Here is a 21,679-nt window from a genome sequence, read left to right on the forward strand (position 1 = left end):
GAATGGAATGGAATGTGGAAGGGAAAGTGGAAGGGAATGTGGAATGGAATGGAATGGAAATTGCAATGGAATGTGAAATGGAAAGTGGAATGGAATGAAATGGAACGTGGAATGGAACATGGAATGGTAAGGAATGGGACGTGTAGTAGAACGTGGAATGGAATGTGGAATGGAAAGTGGAATGGAACGTGGAATGGAATGCAATGGAATGTGCAATGGAAAGGAAGGGAACGTGGAATAGAATAGAAGGGAATGGAAGGTGCCATGGAATGTGGAAAGGAATGTGGAATGGAATGGAATGGAACGTGGAATGGAACGTGGAATGCATCGTGGAATGGAAAGTGGGATCGACTGTGGAATGTTATGTGGAAAGGAATGAGGAATGGAATATAGAATGCAACGTGAAATAGAATTATATGGAACGTTGAATGGAACATGGAATGTAATGGAATGGAACGTGGAAAGGAATACGGAATGGAATGAGGAATGGAACGTGGAATGCAACGTGGAATGAATGGAATGGAATGTGGAATGGAATGTGCAATGGAACGGACTGGTATGTGGCAAGGAATGTGGAATGCAATGTGGAATGGATGAAATGGAATGTGGAATGGAATGCGGAAGGGAATGGAATGGAATGTGGTATGGAGTGTGGAATGGAATGTGTAATGGAATGTGGAAAGGAATGCAAAGGAACGTGTAATGGAATGTGGATGGGAATTTGGAATGGAATGTGGAATGGAACAGAATGCAATGTGGAATAGAACGTGGAATGCAATGTGCAAAGGAAAGTGGAATTGAATGGAATGGAACACGGAATGGAACGTGGAGTGGAATGGAAAGGAAAGTTTAATGGAACATAAAATGGAACGTGGAATGCAACGGGCAATTTAACATACAATGGAACGTGGAATAGAAAGGAATGGAAAGTGGAAAGGGACATGGAATGGAATGGAATGGAACATGGAATGTAATCTGGAATGGAATGTGGAATGGAATGTGGAATGGAAAGTAATGGAATGTGGAAATGGAATGTTTAATGGAATGTAATGTAAAGTGGAATTGAATGGAATGAAATGTGGAATGGTATGGAATGGAATGTGGAATGGAATGTGGACTGGAATGGAATGCAATATGGAATGGAAAGTGGAATGGAATGGAATGGAATGTGGAAAGGAATGTAATGGAATTTGGAATGGAATGTGGAATGGAATGTGGAATGGAGCGAAATGGAAACTAGAATGCAATGTACAACGGAATTTGGAATGGAAAGTGGAACGGAAAGGAATGGAATGTCAAAAGGAACGAGGAATGGAATGGAATGGAACGTGAAATTGAACTTGGAATGGAACGTGGAATGGAACATGGAATGGAATGGAATTAAACGTGCAATGGAATGTGGAAGGTAATGTAGAATGGAACGTGCAAAGGAAAGTGTAATGGAATGGAATGGAAAGTGGAATGGAATGTGGAATTGAAAGAGGAATGGAAAGTGCAATGGAATGTGGAATGTAATGTGGAATGGAAAGGAATGTAATGTGGAATAGAATTTGGAAGGGAAAGGAATGGAATCTGGAGTGGAATGGAATATAAATTGATGAAATTGGAATGGAAAGTTAAGGATTGTGAAATGGAACGTGGAATGGAATATGCAATGGAAGGGAATGGAATGTGGATGAAAAGGAATGGAATTCACAGTGGAATGGAATTTTATGGAATGTGGAATGGAATTTTACGGAATGTGGAATGGAATGCAATGGAATGTAGAATGGAATGCAATGGAATGTAGAATGGAATGGAATGGAATGGAATGGAATGCAATGTGGAATTGAATGGAATGTGAAGTGGAATAGAATGGAATCGAATGTGGAATGGAATGGAATGGAGTGTGAAATGGAATGGAATGGGACGTGGAATGGAATGGAATGCAATGGAACGTGGAATGCAATTGAATGGAATGTGGAATGGAATGGGAATGGAATGGAATGGAATGTGGAATAGAATGGAACGGAACGTGGAATGGAATTTGGAAGGGAATGTGGAATGTAATGTGGTATGGAATGGAATGCAATGCAATGGAATGCAGAATAGAATGGAATGGAAATTGGAATGCAATATAATGGAATGGAATGCACATTTGAAAGAATGGAATGTGGAAAGGAATGGAATGGAATGTAGAATGGAAAGGAATGGAATTTGGATTCGAATGGAATGGTATGGAATGTGGAATGAAATGGAATGGACGGAGAATGGTATGTGGAATGGAATGTGAAATGGAATGTGAAATGGAATTTGGAATGGAAAGGAATGGAATGTGGAATGGAATGTGGAAGGGAATGGAATGGAATGTGGAATGGAATGGAATGGAAGTAGGAATAGAATGGAATATAATGGAATGTGTAATGGAATGTGGAATGGAATGTGAAATGGAATGGAATGGAATGTGGAACAGAATTGAACTTGGAAAGGAATGGAAAGCAATGTGGATTTGAATGGAATGGGATGAAATGTTAAATGGAATGGAATGGAATGTGGAATGGAATGTGGAATGGAAAGGGGAATGGAGTCGATCATGGAATGGAATGTGGAATGGAATGTGGAGTGGAATGTGGAATGGAATATGGAACGGAATATAGAATGGAATGTGGAATGGAACAGAAGGGAATGTGGAATGGAACGGAATGGAATGTGGAATGGAAAGTGGAAATAAAAGTGCAATGGAACTTGGGAAGGAATGGAATGGAACGTGGAATGAAATGTGGAATGGAATTGAATGGAATGTGGAATGTAATGTGCAATGGCATCTGGAATGGAATGGAACGGAAAGTGGAATGGAAGATGGAGGTGAATGGAAAGGAATGTGAAATGGAATGCAATGGAATGTGGAATGGAATGTGGAATGGAATGGAATGGAATGTGGAATGCAATGTGGAATGCAATGGAAAGGAATGGAACGTGAATTTGAAAGGAATGGAATGTGGAATGGAACGTGGAATGAAATATGGAATGGAATGTTTAATGGAATGGAATGGAATATGGAATGGAATGGAATGCAATGTGGAATAGAATGGAATGGAACGGAAATTTCAATGGAATGTGTAATGGAATGTGGAATGGAATGGAATGGAATGTGGAATGGAATTGAATGGAATGTTATGGAATGTGGAATTGAATGGAATGGAATGTGGATTTGAATGGAATGGAATGGAAAGAGAAATTGAATTTGGAATGGAATGTGGAATGGAATGAAATGGAATGTGAAATGGAATGGAATGGAACGTGGAATGGAATGTGGAATGCAATATAATGTGGAATGGAATGTGCAATGGAATGTGGAATGGAGTGGAAAGGAATGTGGAATGGAAGGTGGAGTTGAATGGAAAGGAATGTGGAATGGAATGCGATGAAATGTGGAACGGAATGTGGAATGGAATGGAATGGAATGTGGAATGGAATGTTGAATGGAATGTGGAATGTAATGCGTACTGGAATGGAATGGAACGTGGAATGAAATGTGGAATGAAAAGGACTGTAATGTGGAGTGGAATGTGGAATGGAATGGAATGGAAAGTGGAATGCAATGGAATGGAATGTGCAATAGAATGGAATGGAATGGAATGGAATAGGAATGGAATAGGAATGGAATGGAATGTGGAATGGAATGTGGAACGGAATGTGGAATGGAATGTGGAATGGAATGGAATCATATGTGGAAAGGAATGTGGAATGGAATGGAATGAAATGTGGAATGGACTGTTGAATGGAATGTGGAATGCAATGTTGAATGGAATGACATGAAATGTGGAATGGAATGTGGAATGGAATGTGGAATAGAACGGAATATATAATGGACTGAAATGTAGAATTGAATGTGGAAATGAAAGTGGAATGTAATGTAATGCAAAGTGGAATGGAACGTGAAATGGAATGCCATGGAAAGTGGAAAGGAAAATGGAATGTAACGTGGACTGGAGCGTGTAATTGAATGTGGAATGGAATGGAATGAAATGTGTAATAGAATGGAATGGAAAGTGGAATGAAAAGTGGAATGGAATGTGGAATGGAACGGAATGGTATGTGGAAAGAAAGATGGAATAAAATGTGGAACGGAATGTGGAATGTAGTGGAAAGGAATGTGGAATGGAATGCAAAGTAATGTGGAATGGAATGCAACGGAAAGTGAAATGCAATGTGGAATTGAATGTGGAGTGGAAAAGAATGGTATGTGGAATGGAATGTGGAATGGAGTGCGGAATGCAGTGTGTAATGCAACAGAAAGGAATGTGGAATGGAATATGGAATGGAATGTGGAATGGAATGGAATGGATTGTGAAATGAAATGGAATGGAATGGTATGGAATGTGGAACGAAATTGAATGCAATGTGGAAAGGAACGTGTAACGGAATGTGGTACGCAACGTGGAATGCAACCCGGAATGGAATGGAATGGAATGTGGAATGGAATGTGAGATGGAATGGAATGGAATGTGGAATGGAAATTGGAGTGGAATGTGGAATGGAATGGAATAGAATGTAGCATGCAATGTAGAATGGAATGTGGAATGGAATGGAATGTGGAATGGAATGTTAAATGGAATAGAATGGAATGTGAAACGGAATGTGGAATGGATTGTGAAATGGAATGTGGAATGGAATGTGGAATGGAATGTGGAATGGATAGTGCAATGGAAAGAGGAATAGAATGGAGTGGATCCTGTAATGAAACGAGGAATGGAATGGAATGGAATGTGGAATTCAATCTTTAATGCAATGTGGAATCAAACAGAATGGAATGTGGAATTGAATGTGGAATGAAATGGACTGGAAAGTGGAATGGAATGTTGAATGGAACGTGGAATGGAATGTGGAATGGAATATAATGGTATGTGGAATGGAATGTTGAATGGAACGGAATGTAATGTGGAATGGAATGTGGAATGGAATTTGGAAAGGAAAGTGGAATGGAATGGAAATCAATGTTGAATGGAATGAGGAATTGAATGGAATGGAACGTGGAATGGAACGTGGAATGGGACATGGAATGGAATATTTAATGGAATGTGGGATAGAAGGGAATGGAATGTGAAATGAAATGGAATGGAAAGTGGAATGGAATGTGCAATGGAATGGAATGGAATGTGGAACGGAATGTGGAATGGAATGTGGAATGCAATGTCGAGTGGAGTGTGGAATCAAATGTAGAATGGAGCGCAATAGAAAGTAGAATGGAATGTGTAATGAAATGCAGAATGGAACATGTAATGGAATGTGGAATGCAATGTAGAGAGGAATGGAATATGGAATGGAATGGAATGAAAAGTGGAATGGAATGTGGAATGGAATGCAATTTAATGGGAAATGGAATGGAATGGAATGTGAAATGAAAAGCGGAATGGAAAGTGAAATTGAATATGAAATGGAATGGAAGGGAATGCGGAATGCAATGGAGTGGAATGTGCAACGGAATGTGGAATGGAAAGAGGAATGGAATCTGGAATGAAATGTGGAATGGAATGGAATGCAATATGAAATGGAATGTGGAATTTAATGGAATGGAATGTGGAATGGAATGGAATGGAATAAGGAATGGAATGGAAAGGAATGTGGAACGGAATGTGGAATGCAATGTGGAATGGAATCTCGAAAGGAATGTGGAATGGAACGGAATGGAATGTTAAATGGAATGTGGAATGGAATGGAATGGAATGTGGAATGGAATGGAATGGAATGCGGAAGGGAATGTGGAAGGGAATGTGGAATGCAATGTGGAGTGCTATGTGGAATGGATTGTGGAATGGAACGGAATTGAAAGTGGAATGGATTGTGCAATGAAACTTGGAATGGAATTTGGAAATGATTGGAATGTGGAAATTAATGGAATGGAATCTGGAATGGAATGGAATGGAATTTGCAACGGAATGTAGAATGGAATGGAATGGAATATGGAATGAAATGTGGAATGGAATGGAATGGAAAGCGGATTGGAACATCGAATGCATCGCGGAATGGAACGTTCAATGAAATGTCGATTGGAATGGAATGGAATGTGGAATGGAATGAAATGGAATGTGGAATGGAATGTGTAATTGAATGGAATGCAATGTGGAATGGAATGTGAAATGCAATGTGGAATGCAATGTGGAATGAAATGTGAAATGGAATGGGGATTGGAATGAAATGACACGTGGAATGGAACGTGGAATGGAATGGAATGGAATGTGGAATGGAATGGAATGGAATGTGGAATGGAATTGAATAGAATGTGGAATGGAGTGGAATGGTACGTGAAATAGAAAGTGGAATGGAATGTGGAATGCAATGCGGAATGTAACAGAATGGAATGTGGAATGAAATGGAATCGAATATGGACGACAATGGAATGGAATGGAATAGAATGTGGAATGGAATGGAATGGAAAGTGGAATGGAATGGAATGGAATTTGGAATGGAATGGAATGGAACGTAGAATGGAATGTGGAATGGAATGTGGAAAGGAATGTGGAATGGAATGTGGAATGGAATGTGGAAGGGAACACGGCATTGAACGGAATGGAATGTGGAATGGAATGTGGAATAGAATGTGGAATGGAATGGAATGGAATGTGGAATGGAATGTGGAATAGAATGTCGAATGAAATATGGAATGGAATGGAATGGAATATATAAGAGAATGGATTGGAATGTAGAAATGAATTTGGAATGGAACGGAATGGAATGTGGAATGGAATGTGGAATGAAAAGGAATGGAATGTGGAATGGAATGTGGAATGCAGTGTGGAATAGAATGTGGAATGTAACGGAGTGGAATGTGGAATGCAATGCGGAATGGAGAGTGGAATGGTACGTGGAATGGAACGGAAGGTGGAATGGAAAGAGGAATGGAATGGAATGGATTGTGGAAACGAATGGAATGGAATGGTATGGAATATGGGATGCAATGTGGAATGGAACGTGGAAAGTAACGTGGAATGGAAAGTGCAATGGAACATGGAATGGAAGGTGGAATGTAATGTAATGGAAAGTGGAATGGAATGTGGAATGGAATGGAATGGAGCATGTAATGGAATGTGGGATGGAAAAGAATGGAATGTGGAATTCAATGTGGGATGGAACGTGGAATAGAATGTAGAAGGAATGTGGAATAGAATGTGATATGTAATTGAATGGAAAGTGGAAGGGAAAGGAATGGAATGTGGAATAGAATGGAATGGAATGGAATGTGGAATAGAATGGAATGGAAAGCAATGGAGTGCAGAATGGAATGGAATGGAATGTGGTATGCAATGTAATGTAATGGAAAGTGAAATTCAATGGAATGGAATGTGTAATGGAATGGAATGGAAAGTGGAATGGAATGGAATCGAATGTGGATTGGAATGGAATGGATTGTGGAATGGAACATGGAATGGAATGTGGAATGGAACGTGGAATGGAATGGAATGGAATGTGGAATGGAATCGAATGGAATGTGGAATAGAATGGAATGGAACGAAATGTGTAATGGAATGTGGAATGAAATGGATTGCAATATGGAAAGGAAAGGAATGGAAAGTGGAACGGAATGGAATGTGGAATGGAACAGAAAGGAATGTGGATTGTAATGGAATGCAATGTGTATTGGAATGGAATGGAATGGAATGGAAAGTGAAACGGAATATGGAATGGAATGTGAAATGGAATGTGGAATGGAATGTGTAGTGGAAAGTGGAATGGAACAGAATGGAACGTGGAAAGGAACGCGGAATGAATCATGGAATGCAACTTAGAATGGAATGCGGAATGGAACTGATTGGAATGTGGAATGGAATGTGAGATGGAAGGTGGAATGGAATGTGGAATGTAATGTATTGGAATGTGCGGTGGAATGTGGAATGCAATGCGATGGAACGTGGAATGGAAAGTGGAATGGATCGTGGAATGGAACATGGAGTGGAACATGGAATTGAACATGGAATTAAATGTGGAATGGAATGGAATGGAATGTGGAATGGAAAGTGGCATGAAATGCAAAGGAAGGTAGAATGGAAGGAGGAATATAGTGGAATGGAATGTGGTTGGAAGGTGGAAAGGAACGTGCAGTGGATTGTGGAATGAAATGTGGAATGGAATGTGGAAACGAATGGAATCGAGTGTAGAATGGAATGTGGAATGGAAAGTGGAGCGTAATGTGGAACGGAATGTGGAATGGAAAGGAATGGAATGGAATGGAATGTGAAATGGTGTAGAATGCAATCTAATGTGAAATGGAATGGAGTTGAGTGGAATGAGGAGTGGAATGGCATGGAATGTGGAATGGAATGTGGAATGGAATGTGGAATTGAATGGAAAGGAATGTGGAAAGGAATATGGAACGGAATCTAATGGAACGTGCAATAGAACGTGGAATGGAATGGAATGGAATGGAATGGAATGGAATGTGGTATGGAATGTGGAGTGGAATGGAATGGAAAGTGGGAAGGAATGCAATGGAATGTGGAATGCAATGTGGAATGTGCTGGACTGGAATGTGAAATGCAATGTCGAGTGGAATGGAAAGGAATGTGGAATGCAATAGAATGGAATGTGGAATGGATTGTGGAAAGTTATGAGGAATGGAATGTGGAATGGAACACAATGGAATGTGGAATGGAATGTGGAATGGAATATGGAATGAAAAGTGGAATGGAAGGTGGAATGGAATGGAATGGAATGTGGAATGGAATGTTGAATGGAATGGAGTGGAATCTGGAATGGAATGTGGAGAGGAATGGAACGGTATGTGGAATGGAATGTGGAAGGGAATGGAATGTGTAATGGAATGCAATGGAATGTGGATTGGAATGTGGAATGGAATAGAATCGAATGTGGAAGGGAATGTTGAAAGGAATGTGGAATGGAATGAGGAATGGAATGGAATGGTATGGAATATGGAATGGAATGTAATGGAAACTGGAATGGAACGTGGAAAGTAACGTGGAATGGACAGTGCAATGGAACACGGAATGGAAGGTGGAAAGTAATGGAATGGATTGTGGAATGGAATGTGGAAAGGAATGGAATGGAAAATGTAATGGAATGTGGGATGGAAAGGAATGGAATGTGGAATCCAGTGTCGGATGGAATGTGGAAGAGAATGTAGAATGGAATGCGGAATGGAATGTGGAATGTAATTGAAAGGAAAGTGGAATGGAATGGAATGGAATGTTGAAAAGAATGGAATGGAATGGAATGTGGAATAGAATGGAATGGAAAGGAATGGAATGTAGAATGGAATGGAATGGAATGTGGAATGCAATGGAATGTAATGGAATGTGAAATTGAATGCAATGGAATGTGGAATGGAATGGAATGGAATGTGTAATTGAATAGAATGGAATGTGGAATGGAATGGAATGGAATGTGGAATGGAACGTGGAATGGAATGTGGAATGGAACGTGGAATGGAATGGAATCGAATGTGGAGTGGAATCGAATGGAATGTGGAAAAGAATGGAATGGAATGAAATGTGGAATGGAATGTGGAATGAAAAGGAATGGAATATGGAACGGAAAGGAATGTGGACTGTAATGGAATGCAATATGTAATTCAATGTAATGAATTGCAATGGAAAGTGAAATGGAATATGGAATGGAATGTGAAATGGGATGTGGAATGGAATGTGGAATGGAATGAAATGAAAAGTGGAATGGAATGGAATGGTACGTGGAGAGGATCGTGGAATGAAACGTAGAATGGAATGAGGAATGCAATTTATTGGAATGTGGAATGGAATGTGAGATCGAATGTGGAATGGAATGTGGAATGGAATGTATTGGAATGTGCAGTGGAATGTGGAATGCAATGGGATGGAACATGGAATGGAACGTGGAATGAATCGTGGAATGGAACTTGGAGTGGAACATAGAATTTAATGTGAAATTAAATTTGGAATGGAATGTGGCATGGAATGAATGGAATGTGAGATGGAATGTGGAATGGAACGTGGAATGGAATGTGGAATGGAATGTATTGGAATGTGCAGTGGAATGTGGAAAGCAATGGGCTGGAACGTGGTAAGGAATGTGGAATGAAACGTGGAATGGAACGTGGAGTGGAATGTAGAATTGAAAGTGGAATTAAATGTGGAATGGAATGGAATAGAATGTGGAATGCAATGTGGCATGGAATGGAAAGGAATGTGGAATGGAAGGAGAAATATAGTGGAATGGAATGCGGTCGAAATGTGGAATGCAACCTGCAATGGATTGTGGAATGAAATGTGGAATGGAATGTGGAAACGAATCGAATGGAGTGTAGAATGGAATGTGGAATGGAAAGTGGAACGGAACGTGGAATGAAATGTGGAATGGAAAGGTATGCAATGAGAAAAGTTGTAGAATGTAGTGTAATGTTGAGTGGAATGGAATTGAGTGGAATGTGGAGTGGAATGGAATGTGGAATGGAATGTGGAAAGGAATGTGGAATTGAATGGAATGGAAAGTGGAATGGAAAGTGGAATGGAATGTAATGGAACGTGCAATGGAACGTGGAATGGAATGGAATGCAATGGAATGAAATGTGGAATGGAATATGGAGGGGAATGGAATGGAAAGTGGAAAGGAATGCAATGGAATGAGGAATGCAATGTGGAATGTGCTGGACTGGAATGTGAAATGGGATGTGGAGTGGAATGGAAAGGAATGTGGAATGGAAGGTGGAATGGAATGGAATGGAACGTGGAATGTAACGTTGAATGGAACGTGGATTTGAAGGTAGAATGCAACGTTGAATGGAATGGAATGGAACATGGAATGGAATGTGCAATGGAATGTGGAATGAAATGGAATGGAATGTGGAATGAAATGGAATGGAATGTGGAAATGAATGTGGAATGGAATGTGGAATGGAATGTGGAATGGAATGTGGAATGGAATGGAAGGTCGGATGGAATACAATGGAATGTGTATAAGAATAGAATGGAATGTGGAAAGGAATGTGGAATGGAATGGAATGGAATGTGGAATAGAATGTGGAATGAAATGCAATGGAATGTGGAATGGAATGTGGACTGGAGTGGAATGGAATATGGAATGGAATGTGGAATGTAATGGAATGGAATGTGGAATGGAATTCAATGGAACGGTATGGAATGTGGAAAGGAATGGAATGTGGAATGGAATATAGAATAGAACCTGGAAACTAACGTGGAATGGAGCGTGGAATTGAATGTGGACTGGAATGGAAAGTGATGTGGAATGAAATGTGGAATGAAGTGGGAAGGAATGCGGAATGGAAAGTAATGGAATGTGGAAAGGAAAGGAATCCTATGGAACGTGGAATGGAATGAAATGGAATGTGGAGTGGAATGGAATGGAAATTGGAAAGTAACGGAATGGAATGTGGAATGGAACAAAATGTAATGTGGAAAGGAATGGAATGGAATGGAATATGGAATGGAGTGGAATGGAATGGAAGGGAATGCGGAATGGAATGGAATGTAATGAGGAATGCAATGGAATGGAATGGAAAGTGAAATGGAATTTAAGGTAATGTGGAATAGAATGGAATGGAATATGGATTGGAATGTGGAATGCAATGGAATGGAATGTGTAATGGAATGTGGTATGGAATGTGGAATGGAACCCAATGTCATGTGGAATGGAATGTGGAATGGATTGTGTAATGGAATCGAAAGGAATGTGGAATGGAATGTGTAACGGAATGGAAGAGAATGTGGAATGGAACGTCGAATGGAACGTGCAATGGAAAGGAATGGAATGGAATGGAATGTGGAAAGGAATGTGGATTGGAAAGTGGAATGGTATGGAATGGAATGTGGAATGGAATGGCATGGAATGTGGAATAGAATGGAATGAAATGTGGAATGGAATGGGAAGGAATGGAATGTCGAATGGAATGGGAAGGAATGGAATGTCGAATGGAATGTGAAATGGAATGGAAAGGAATGTGGAATGGAATGGAAAGGAATGTGGAATGGAAAGTGGAATGGAAAGTGGAATTGAAAGGAATCAAATGTGGAATGGAATGTGGAATGGAATGGAATGGAATGGGATGTGGAATGCAATGTGGAATGGAAAGGAATGGAATGTGGAATAGAATGGAAAGGAACGTGGAATAGAATGCACACTGGAATATGAAATGGAATGTGGAATGGAATGTGAAATGGAAAGTGGAATACAATGGAATGGAATGGCAAGGAAATGGAATGGAATGGAATGTGGAATGCAAAGGAATGGAATGAAATAAGCAATTGAATGGCATGGAATGTGGAATGGAACGAAATGGGATGTGGAATGAAATGGTATAAAACGTGGAATGCAAGGCAAAGTGGAATAGAACGGAATGGAATGGAATGTGGAATGGAATGTTGAAAGGAGGGTGGAATGGAATGGAATGTGGAATGGAATGGAATGGAATGGAATGTGGAATGGAATTGGAAGGAATGGAATGGAATTCAACGTGGAATGGAATGGAATGGAATGTTGAATGGAATGGAATGGAATGGAAAGTGGAATGGAAAGTGGAATGGAATATGGAAAGAACTGTGGAATGGAATAGAATGGAATGTGGAATGGAATGTGAAAACTAACGTGAAATAGAACGGAATGGAATGTGGAATAGAATGTGGAATGGAATGTGTAATGGAATGGAATGGAAAGAGGAATGGAATGTGGAATGGAGTTTGGAATGGAATGCACAATGGAACAGAAAGGTATGTGGAATAGAATGTGGAATGCAAAGTGAAATGGAATGGAATGGAATGTGGAATGGATCGTGGAATGAAATGGATGGATCATGGAAGGGAACGTGGAATGGATCGTGGTTTGGAAGGGAATGGCACGTGGAATGGAATGTTGAAAGGAATGTGGAAAGGAATGGAAGGGAATATGGAATGGAATGTGGAATGGAATGGAATGGAATGCGGAATGCAATGGAATAGAATGTGAAATGAAATGTGGAATGGAATGTGGAATGTAATGTAGCATGGAATGGAAAGTGCAATGGAATCTGGAATGGAATGGAGTGGAATGTGGAATGGAATGTGGAATGGAATGTGGAATGCAACATGGAATGGAATGGAACGTGTAATAGAATATGGACTGGAACTTGGAAAGGAATGTGGAATTGAATGAGGAATGGAATGGAATGGAAAGTGGAATGGAATATGCAATGGAATGGAATGGAATGTGGAATGGAATGGGGAATGGAATGGAATGGAATGGAATGTGAAATGGAATGTGGAATGCAATGGAATGGAATGTGGAATGGAATGGAATTGAATGAGGAATGGAACGTGGTATGGAATGTGCGATGGAATGTGGAATGAAAAGTGGAAAGGAATGGAATGTAATATGGAATGGAAAGTGGAATGCAATGGAATGTAAAGTGGAATGGAACGTGGAATTGATTGTAGAAAGGAACGAGGAATGGATCTTGGAATGGAACGTAATGGAATGTGGAATAGAACGTGGAATGGAATCTAGAATACAATGTGGAATGCAATGGAATGGAAGGTTGAATGGATTGTGGAATGGAATGGAATGAAATGTGGAATGGAATGGAACGTGGAATGGAATGGAATGTGGAATGGAATGGAATGGAATGGAATGTGGAATGGAACGGAATGGAATGTGCAATGGAATGCGGAATGAAATGTAATAGAATGGAATAGAATGTGGATTGGAATGTGGAATGGAATTGAATATAACAGAAAGTGGAATGGAATGTGGAATGGAATGGAATCAAAAGTGGAATGGAATGTGGAATGGAATGGAATGGAAAGTGGAATGAAATGTGGAGTGGAATAGAATTGAATGTGGAATGTAATGGAATGGAATGTGGAATGCAATGGAATGGAATGTGGACCGGAATGTGGAATGGAACAGAAAGGAATGGAATGGAATGAAATGTGGAATTGAATGGAATGGAATGTGGAATGGAATGGAATGGAATGTGGAATGGAATGGAATGGAATGTGGAATGGAATGTGGAATGGAATATGGAATGGAATGGAAAGGGGAATGGAAAGTGGAATGGAATGTGGAATGAAATGTGGAATGGAATGGAATGGAATGTGGAATGGAATGGAATGTAATGTGGAATGGAATGGAAAGGAATGTGCAATGCAATGCGGAATGGAATGGAATGGAATGTGAAATGGAATGTGGAATAGGATGGAATGGAATGGAAAGTAGAATTGAAAGTGGAATGGAATGTGGAATGAAATGTGGAATGGAATGGAATGGAATGTGGAATGGAATGTGAAAAGTAACGTGAAATGGAATGGAAAGGAATGTGCAGTAGAATGCGGAATGGAATGGAATGGAATGTGGAACAGAATTCAATGGAATTTAATGTGGAAAAGAATAGAATGGAAAGTGCAATGAAATACGGAATGGAATGGAATGGAAAGGAATAGAATATGGATTGGAATGTGGAATGGAATGTGGAATGGAATGGAATGGAATGTGGAATGGAATGGAATGTGGAATGGAATGTGGAATGGAATGGAATGAAATGGAATGTGGAATGGAACGGAATGGAATGTGCAATGGAATGCGGAATGGAATGTAATAGAATGGAAGAGAATGTGGATTGGAATGTGGAATAGCATGGAATGGAATCAAAAGTGGAATGGAATGTGGAATGGAATGGAAAGGAAAGTGGAATGAAATGTGGAGTGGAATGGAATTTAAAGTGGAACGGAATGGTATGCAATGTGGAACGCAATGGAATGGAATGTGGAACGGAATGTGGAATGGAATGGAAAGGAATGGAATGGAATGCAATGTGGAATTGAATGGATTGGAATGTGGAATGGAATGGAATGGAATGTGGAATGTAATGTGGAATGGAATATGGAATGGAATGGAAAGTGGAATGGAAAGTGGAATGGAATGTGGAATGAAATGTGGAATGGAATGGAATGGAATGTGGAATGGACGGAATGGAATGTGCAATGGAATGCGGAATGGAATGTAATAGAATGGAATAGAATGTGGATTGGAAAGTGGAATGGAATTGAATAGAACAGAAAGTGGAATGGAATGTGGAATGGAATGGAATCGAAAGTGGAATGGAATGTGGAATGGAATGGAATGGAAAGTGGAATGAAATGTGGAGTGGAATAGAATTGAATGTGGAATGGAATGGAATGGAATATGGAATGCAATGGAATGGAATGTGGAACGGAATGTGGAATGGAACGGAAAGGAATGGAATGGAATGCAATGTGGAATTGAATGGAATGGAATGTGGAATGGAATGGAATGGAATGTGGAATGGAATGTGGAATGGAATGTGGAATGGAATGGAATGGAATGTGGAATGGAATGTGGAATGGAATGTGGAATGGAATATGGAATGGAATGGAAAGGGGAATGGAAAGTGGAATGGAATGTGGAATGAAATGTGGAATGGAATGGAATGGAATGTGGAATGCAATGGAATGTAATGTGGAATGGAATGGAAAGGAATGTGTAATGCAATTCGGAATGGAGTGGAATGGAATGTGAAATGGAATGTGGAATAGAATGGAATGGAATGGAAAGTAGAATGGAAAGTGGAATGGAATGTGGAAAGAAATGTGGAATGGAATGGAATGGAATGTGGAATGGAATGTGAAAAGTAACGTGAAATGGAATGGAAAGGAATGTGCAGTAGAATGCGGAATGGAAAGGAATGGAATGTGGAATAGAATTCAATGGAATTTAATGTGGAAAAGAATGGAATGCAATGTGCAATGAAATACAGAATGGAATGGAATGGAATGGAATAGAATATGGATTGGAATGTGGAATGGAATGTGGAATGGAATGGAATGGAAAGTGGAATGGAACGTGGAATTGATTGTAGAATGGAATGTGGAATGGATCGTGGAATGGAATGGAATGGAATGTGGAATGTAACGAGGAAGGGAATCTAGAATGGAATGTGGAATGCAATGGAATGGAATGTTGAATGGATTGTGGAATGGAATGGAATGAAATGTGGAATGGAATGGAATGGAATGTGGAATGGAATGTGGAATGGAATGGAATGTGGAATGGAATGTGGAATGGAATGGAATGAAATGGAATGTGGAATGGAACGGAATGGAATGTGCAATGGAATGCGGAATGGAATGTAATAGAATGGAAGAGAATGTGGATTGGAATGTGGAATAGAATGGAATGAAATCAAAAGTGGAATGGAATGTGGAATGGAATGGAATGGAAAGTGGAATGAAATGTGCAGTGGAATGGAATTGAATGTGGAACGGAATGGTATGCAATGTGGAACGCAATGGAATGGAATGTGGAATGGAATGTGGAATGGAATGGAAAGGAATGGAATGGAATGCAATGTGGAATTGAATGGAATGGAATGTGGAATGGAATGGAATGGAATGTGGAATGGAATATGGAATGGAGTGGAAAGTGGAATGGAATGTGGAATGAAATGTGGAATGGAATGGAATGGAATGTGGAATGAAATGGAATGTAAAATGGAATGGAATGGAATGTGGAATGGCATGGAATGGAATGTGGAATGGAATGTGGAATTGAATTGAATGGAATGGAATGTGGAATGGAATGGAAAAGAATGTGCAATGCAATGCGGAATGGAATGGAATGGAATGGAATGTGAAATGGAATGTGGAATGGAATGGAATGGAATGGAAAGTAGAATGGAAAGTGGAATGGAATGTGGAATGAAATGTGGAATGGAATAGAATGGAATGTGGAATGGAATGTGAAAAGTAACGTGAAATAGAATGGAAAGGAATGTGCAATGGAATGCGGAATGGAATCGAATGGAATGGAACAGAATGTGGATTGTAATGTGGAATGGGATGTGGAATGGAATGGAATGGAATGTGCAAAGAAATGCAGAATGGAATGGAATGGAATGGAATAGAATGTGGATTGGAATGTGGAATGGAATGGAATGGAGGAAAGTGGAATGGAATTTGATATGGAATGGAATGGAAAGTGGAATGAAATGTGGAAAGAATGGAATTGAATGTGGAACGGAATGGAATGGAATGTAGAACGGATTGGAATGGAATGTGTAAGGGAATGTGAAATGGAAAGTGTAATGCAGTGTGGAATGGAATGTGGAAAGGAATGGAATGTAATGTGGAATGGAAAGTGAAAATTAAAGTGAAATGGAACGGAATGGAATGTGGAATGGAATGCGGAATTGAATGTGGAATGGAATGTAATGGAAAGAGGAATGGAATGTGGAATGGAGTGTGGAAAGGAATGTACAATGGAACAGAATGGTATGTGGAATGGAATGTGGAATGCAAAGTGTAATGGAATGGAATGGAATTTGTAATGGATCATGTAATGAAATGGGATGGTTCATGGAAGGGAACGTGGAATGGATTGTGGATTGCAATGGAATGGAACTTGGAATGGAATGTGGAAAGGAATGTGGAAAGGAATGGAACGGAATATGGAATGGAAGGTGGAATGGAATGGAACGAAATGTGGAATGCAATGTAAAAGAATGCGAAAACAAATGTGGAATGGAATGTGGAATGTAATGTAGCATGGAATGGAAAGTTCAAAGGAATCTGGAATGGAAGGTAATGGAATGTGGAATGGAAGGAAGAATGGAATGTGGAATGGAACGTGGAATGGAACGGAATGGAACGTGTAATAGAATGTGGACTGGAACTTGGAAAGGAATGTGGAATTGAATGAGGATTGGAATGGAATGGAATGTGGAATGTAATGTGCAATGGAATGGAACGGAATGTGGAATGGAACGTGGAATGGAATGGAATGAATTGGAATGTGGCATGGAATGTGCAATACAATGGAATGGAATGTGGAATGGAATGGAATTGAATGCGGAATGGAACGTGGAATGGAATGTGCAATGGAATGTGGAATGGAATGGAATAGAAAGTGGAAGGGAACATGGAAATGATTGTGGAATGGAACGTGGAATGGATCGTGGAATGGAATGGAATGGAATGTGGAACAGAACGTGGAATGGAATCTGGAATGGAATGTGGAATGCAATGGAATGGAATGTTGAATGGATTGTGGAATGTAATGGATTGAAATATGGAATGGAATGCGGAATGGAATGTGGAACGCAATTTGGAATGGAATATGGAATGGAAAGAACTGTAATGAGGAATGGAATGTGGAATGGAATGGAATGGAAAGTGGAATGGAATGTGTAATGGATTGGAATGGAAGGTTTAAATGGAATTGTATGGAATGTGGAATGGAATATGGACTGGAATGGAAAGCAATGTGGAATGGAATGTGGAATGGAACGTGGAATGGAACGTGGAATGGAACGTGGAAAGGAATGTGGAATGAAATGGAATGGAATCTGTAATCGAAGGGAATGGATTGTGCAATGGAATGTGGAAAGGAATGGAATGGAAAGGAATGGAATGTGAAAGACAATGGAATGGAAGGTGGAGTGGAAAGGAATGGAACGTGGAATGGAACGCAGAATAAAACGTGGAATGCAATGTGGAATGGAAAGTGGAATGGAATGGAATCTAATGTGGAATGGAAGGGAATTGAATGGAATGGAAGATGGAATGGAATGTGAAATTGAAGGTGAAACGTAACGTGAAATGGAATGAAACCGAACGTGGAATGGAATGGTATGGAAAGTGGAATGGAATGGAACGGAACGTGGAATGGAACGTGGAATGCAAAGTGGAGAGGAACGTGGAACATAATGGAATGGAACGTGGAAAGGAAGGGAATGGAATGTGGAATGTAATGGAATGCAATGTTGAATGGAATGGAATGGAATGGAAAATGGAGCGGAACGTGGAATGCAATGGAATGGAACGTGGAATGGAACGTCCAATGTAACGTCGAAGGGTACATGGAATGGAATGGAATGGAAAGTGGAATGGAATGTGGTATGCAATGTGGAATGTAAAGAAATGGATTGTGGATTGGAATGGAATGGAATGTGGCACGGAATGTGGAATGGAATGTGGAATGGAATGTGGAAAGGAAAGTGGAATGTAATAGAATGGAATGTGGAATGAAGCGAGCAATGCAATGGAATGGAAGGTGGAATGGAAGGTGGAATGGAACGTGGAATGGAACGTGGAATAGAATGTGGAATGGAAGGTGGAATGGAACGTGGAATGGAACGTGGAATAGAATGTGGAATGGAATGGAATGGAATGTGGAATGCCTTGGAATGGTATGTGGAATGGAATGTGGAATGGAATGAGGAATGGAATGTGGAATGGACTGGAATGGAATGTGGAGTGAAATGGAATGGAAAGTGGAATGAAATGGAGTGGAATGTGGAATGGAATGGAATGTGTAATGGAATGGAAAGGAATGTGGAATAGAATGGAATGGAATGGAATGTGGAATGGAATGTGGAACGGAATGTGGAATTGAATAGAATGCAATGTGGAATGGAAGGTGGAATGGACTGGAATGGAATGTGGAATAGAATGTGGAAGGAAATGTGGAATGAAATGTGGAACACTAAGTGGAATGGAATGGAATGGGATGTGGAATGGAACGTGGAATGCAATTGAATGGAATCTGGAATGGAAAAGAATGCAATGTGGAATGGAATGGAATGGGATGTGGAATGGAATGAGGAATGCAATGGAATGAAATGAGGAATGGATTGTGGAATGGAAAGGAATGGAATGTGGAAAGGAAATCTGAAGGTAATGGCATGGAAGGTGGAATGGAATGTGGAATGGATTTGAATGGAATGTGGAATTGAATGGAATGCAATGCAAAGTGGAATGGAAAGGAATGGACTGCAGAATGGAATGGAATGGAATACGGAATCGAATGGAATTAAATGTGGAATGGAATGTGGAATGGAACGGAATTGAAAGTGAAATGAAATTGAATGGAATGTGGAATGGAATGTGGAATGGATTGGAATGGAAAGTGGAATGGAATATGGAATGGAAAGGAATGGAAAGTGGAATGGAATGTGGAATGGAATGGAGAGTGGAATGGAATGTGGAATGGAATGGAATGGAATGTGAAACGGAATGGAATGGAATGTGGAACCGAATGTGGAATGGAATGGAATGGAATGTGAAAGGGAATGGAATGGAATGTGGAACGGAATGTGGAATGGAATGGAATGGAATGGAATTCGGACTGGAATGGAATAGAATGGAATTCCATTATACATTGAATTCCTTTCCATTCCACATTTCATTTCATTACACATTCCATTCCATTCCATTCCATTCCATTCGTCTCCATTCCACATTCCATAGCATTCCATTCCATTCCATTCCACATTCCTTTCCATTCCATTTCATTCCACATTCCATTCCACATTCCATTCCATTCCATTCCATTGCATTCCATTCCACATTCCACTCCATTCCATTCCATTCCATTCCATTACAATCCATTCCAAATTCCATTCCACATTCCATTACATACCATTCCAGGTTCCATTCCACATGCCATTCCACTTTCCATTCCATTACATTCCACATTCCATTCCACATTAAATTCCATTCCATTACACTTTCGATTGCATTCCACTTTGCTTTCCATTCCGTTGCATTCCATTCCACATTCCATTCCAAGTTCCATTCCACTACATTCCACTTTCCATAATATTCCGTTCAACGTTCCATTCCTTTCCATGCAACATTCCATTCCACAATCCATTCCATTCCATTCCATTCCACATTGCATTCCATTCCTTTCCATTGCACATTCCATTCAATTCCATTCCACATTCCATTCCAATCCATTCCACATTCCATACCACATTTCATTGCATTCCATTCCACGTTCCATTCGATTCCACGTTCCATTCCATCCTATTTGACGATACATTCCACGTTCCATTCCGTGTTCCATTCCACGTTATATTCCATGTTCCATTCCATTGTATTCCATATTCCGTTCCTCACTCCATTCCACCTTCCATTCCATTCCATTACAAAATCCATTCAACGTTACATACCACTCCATTTCACATTCTATTCCATTCTACGTCCCATTCCATTCCATTCCAGGTTCCGTTCCATTCCACGTTCCATTCCATTCCATTCCACGTTCCATTCCATCCCACGTTCCATTCCTTTCCGTTCCACCATCCATTCCAAATTCCATTCCGTCTTGCATTCCACTTTCCATTCCACGTTCCATTGCATTCCATTCCACTTTCAATTTTTTATTCCATTCCAACATTCCATTCCATTCCATTCCACATTCCATTCCACATTCCACTCCATTCCATCCCACGTTCCATTCCATTCCATTCCACATTCCATTCCAATCCGCATTCCATTCTACATTCCATCACATTCCATTCTACATTCCATTCCATTCCATTTCATTCCACATTCCATTCCATTCCTTTCCACATTCCACTCGATTCCATTCCATTGCAATCCACATTCCATTCCATTCCACTTTCCATTCCATATTCCTTTCCATTCCACTCCGCATCCCATTCCACATGCCGTTACATTCCATTCCACATTCCATTCCATTCCATTCCACATTCCATTCCACTCAATTCCATTCCATTCCATTCCATAACACATTCCATTCCACGTTCCATTCCAAATTCCATCCCATTACATTCCATGCCATTCCACATTCCATTCCATTCCATATTCCATTGCAGATTCCATTGCACATTCCATTCCATTGCATTCCATTCCATTCGACAATCCATTCCATTCCATTCCATTGCACAATCCATTCC

Source organism: Pongo abelii, chromosome 23, assembly GCF_028885655.2.
Source record: "Pongo abelii isolate AG06213 chromosome 23, NHGRI_mPonAbe1-v2.0_pri, whole genome shotgun sequence".
Classification (NCBI taxonomy): domain Eukaryota; kingdom Metazoa; phylum Chordata; class Mammalia; order Primates; family Hominidae; genus Pongo; species Pongo abelii.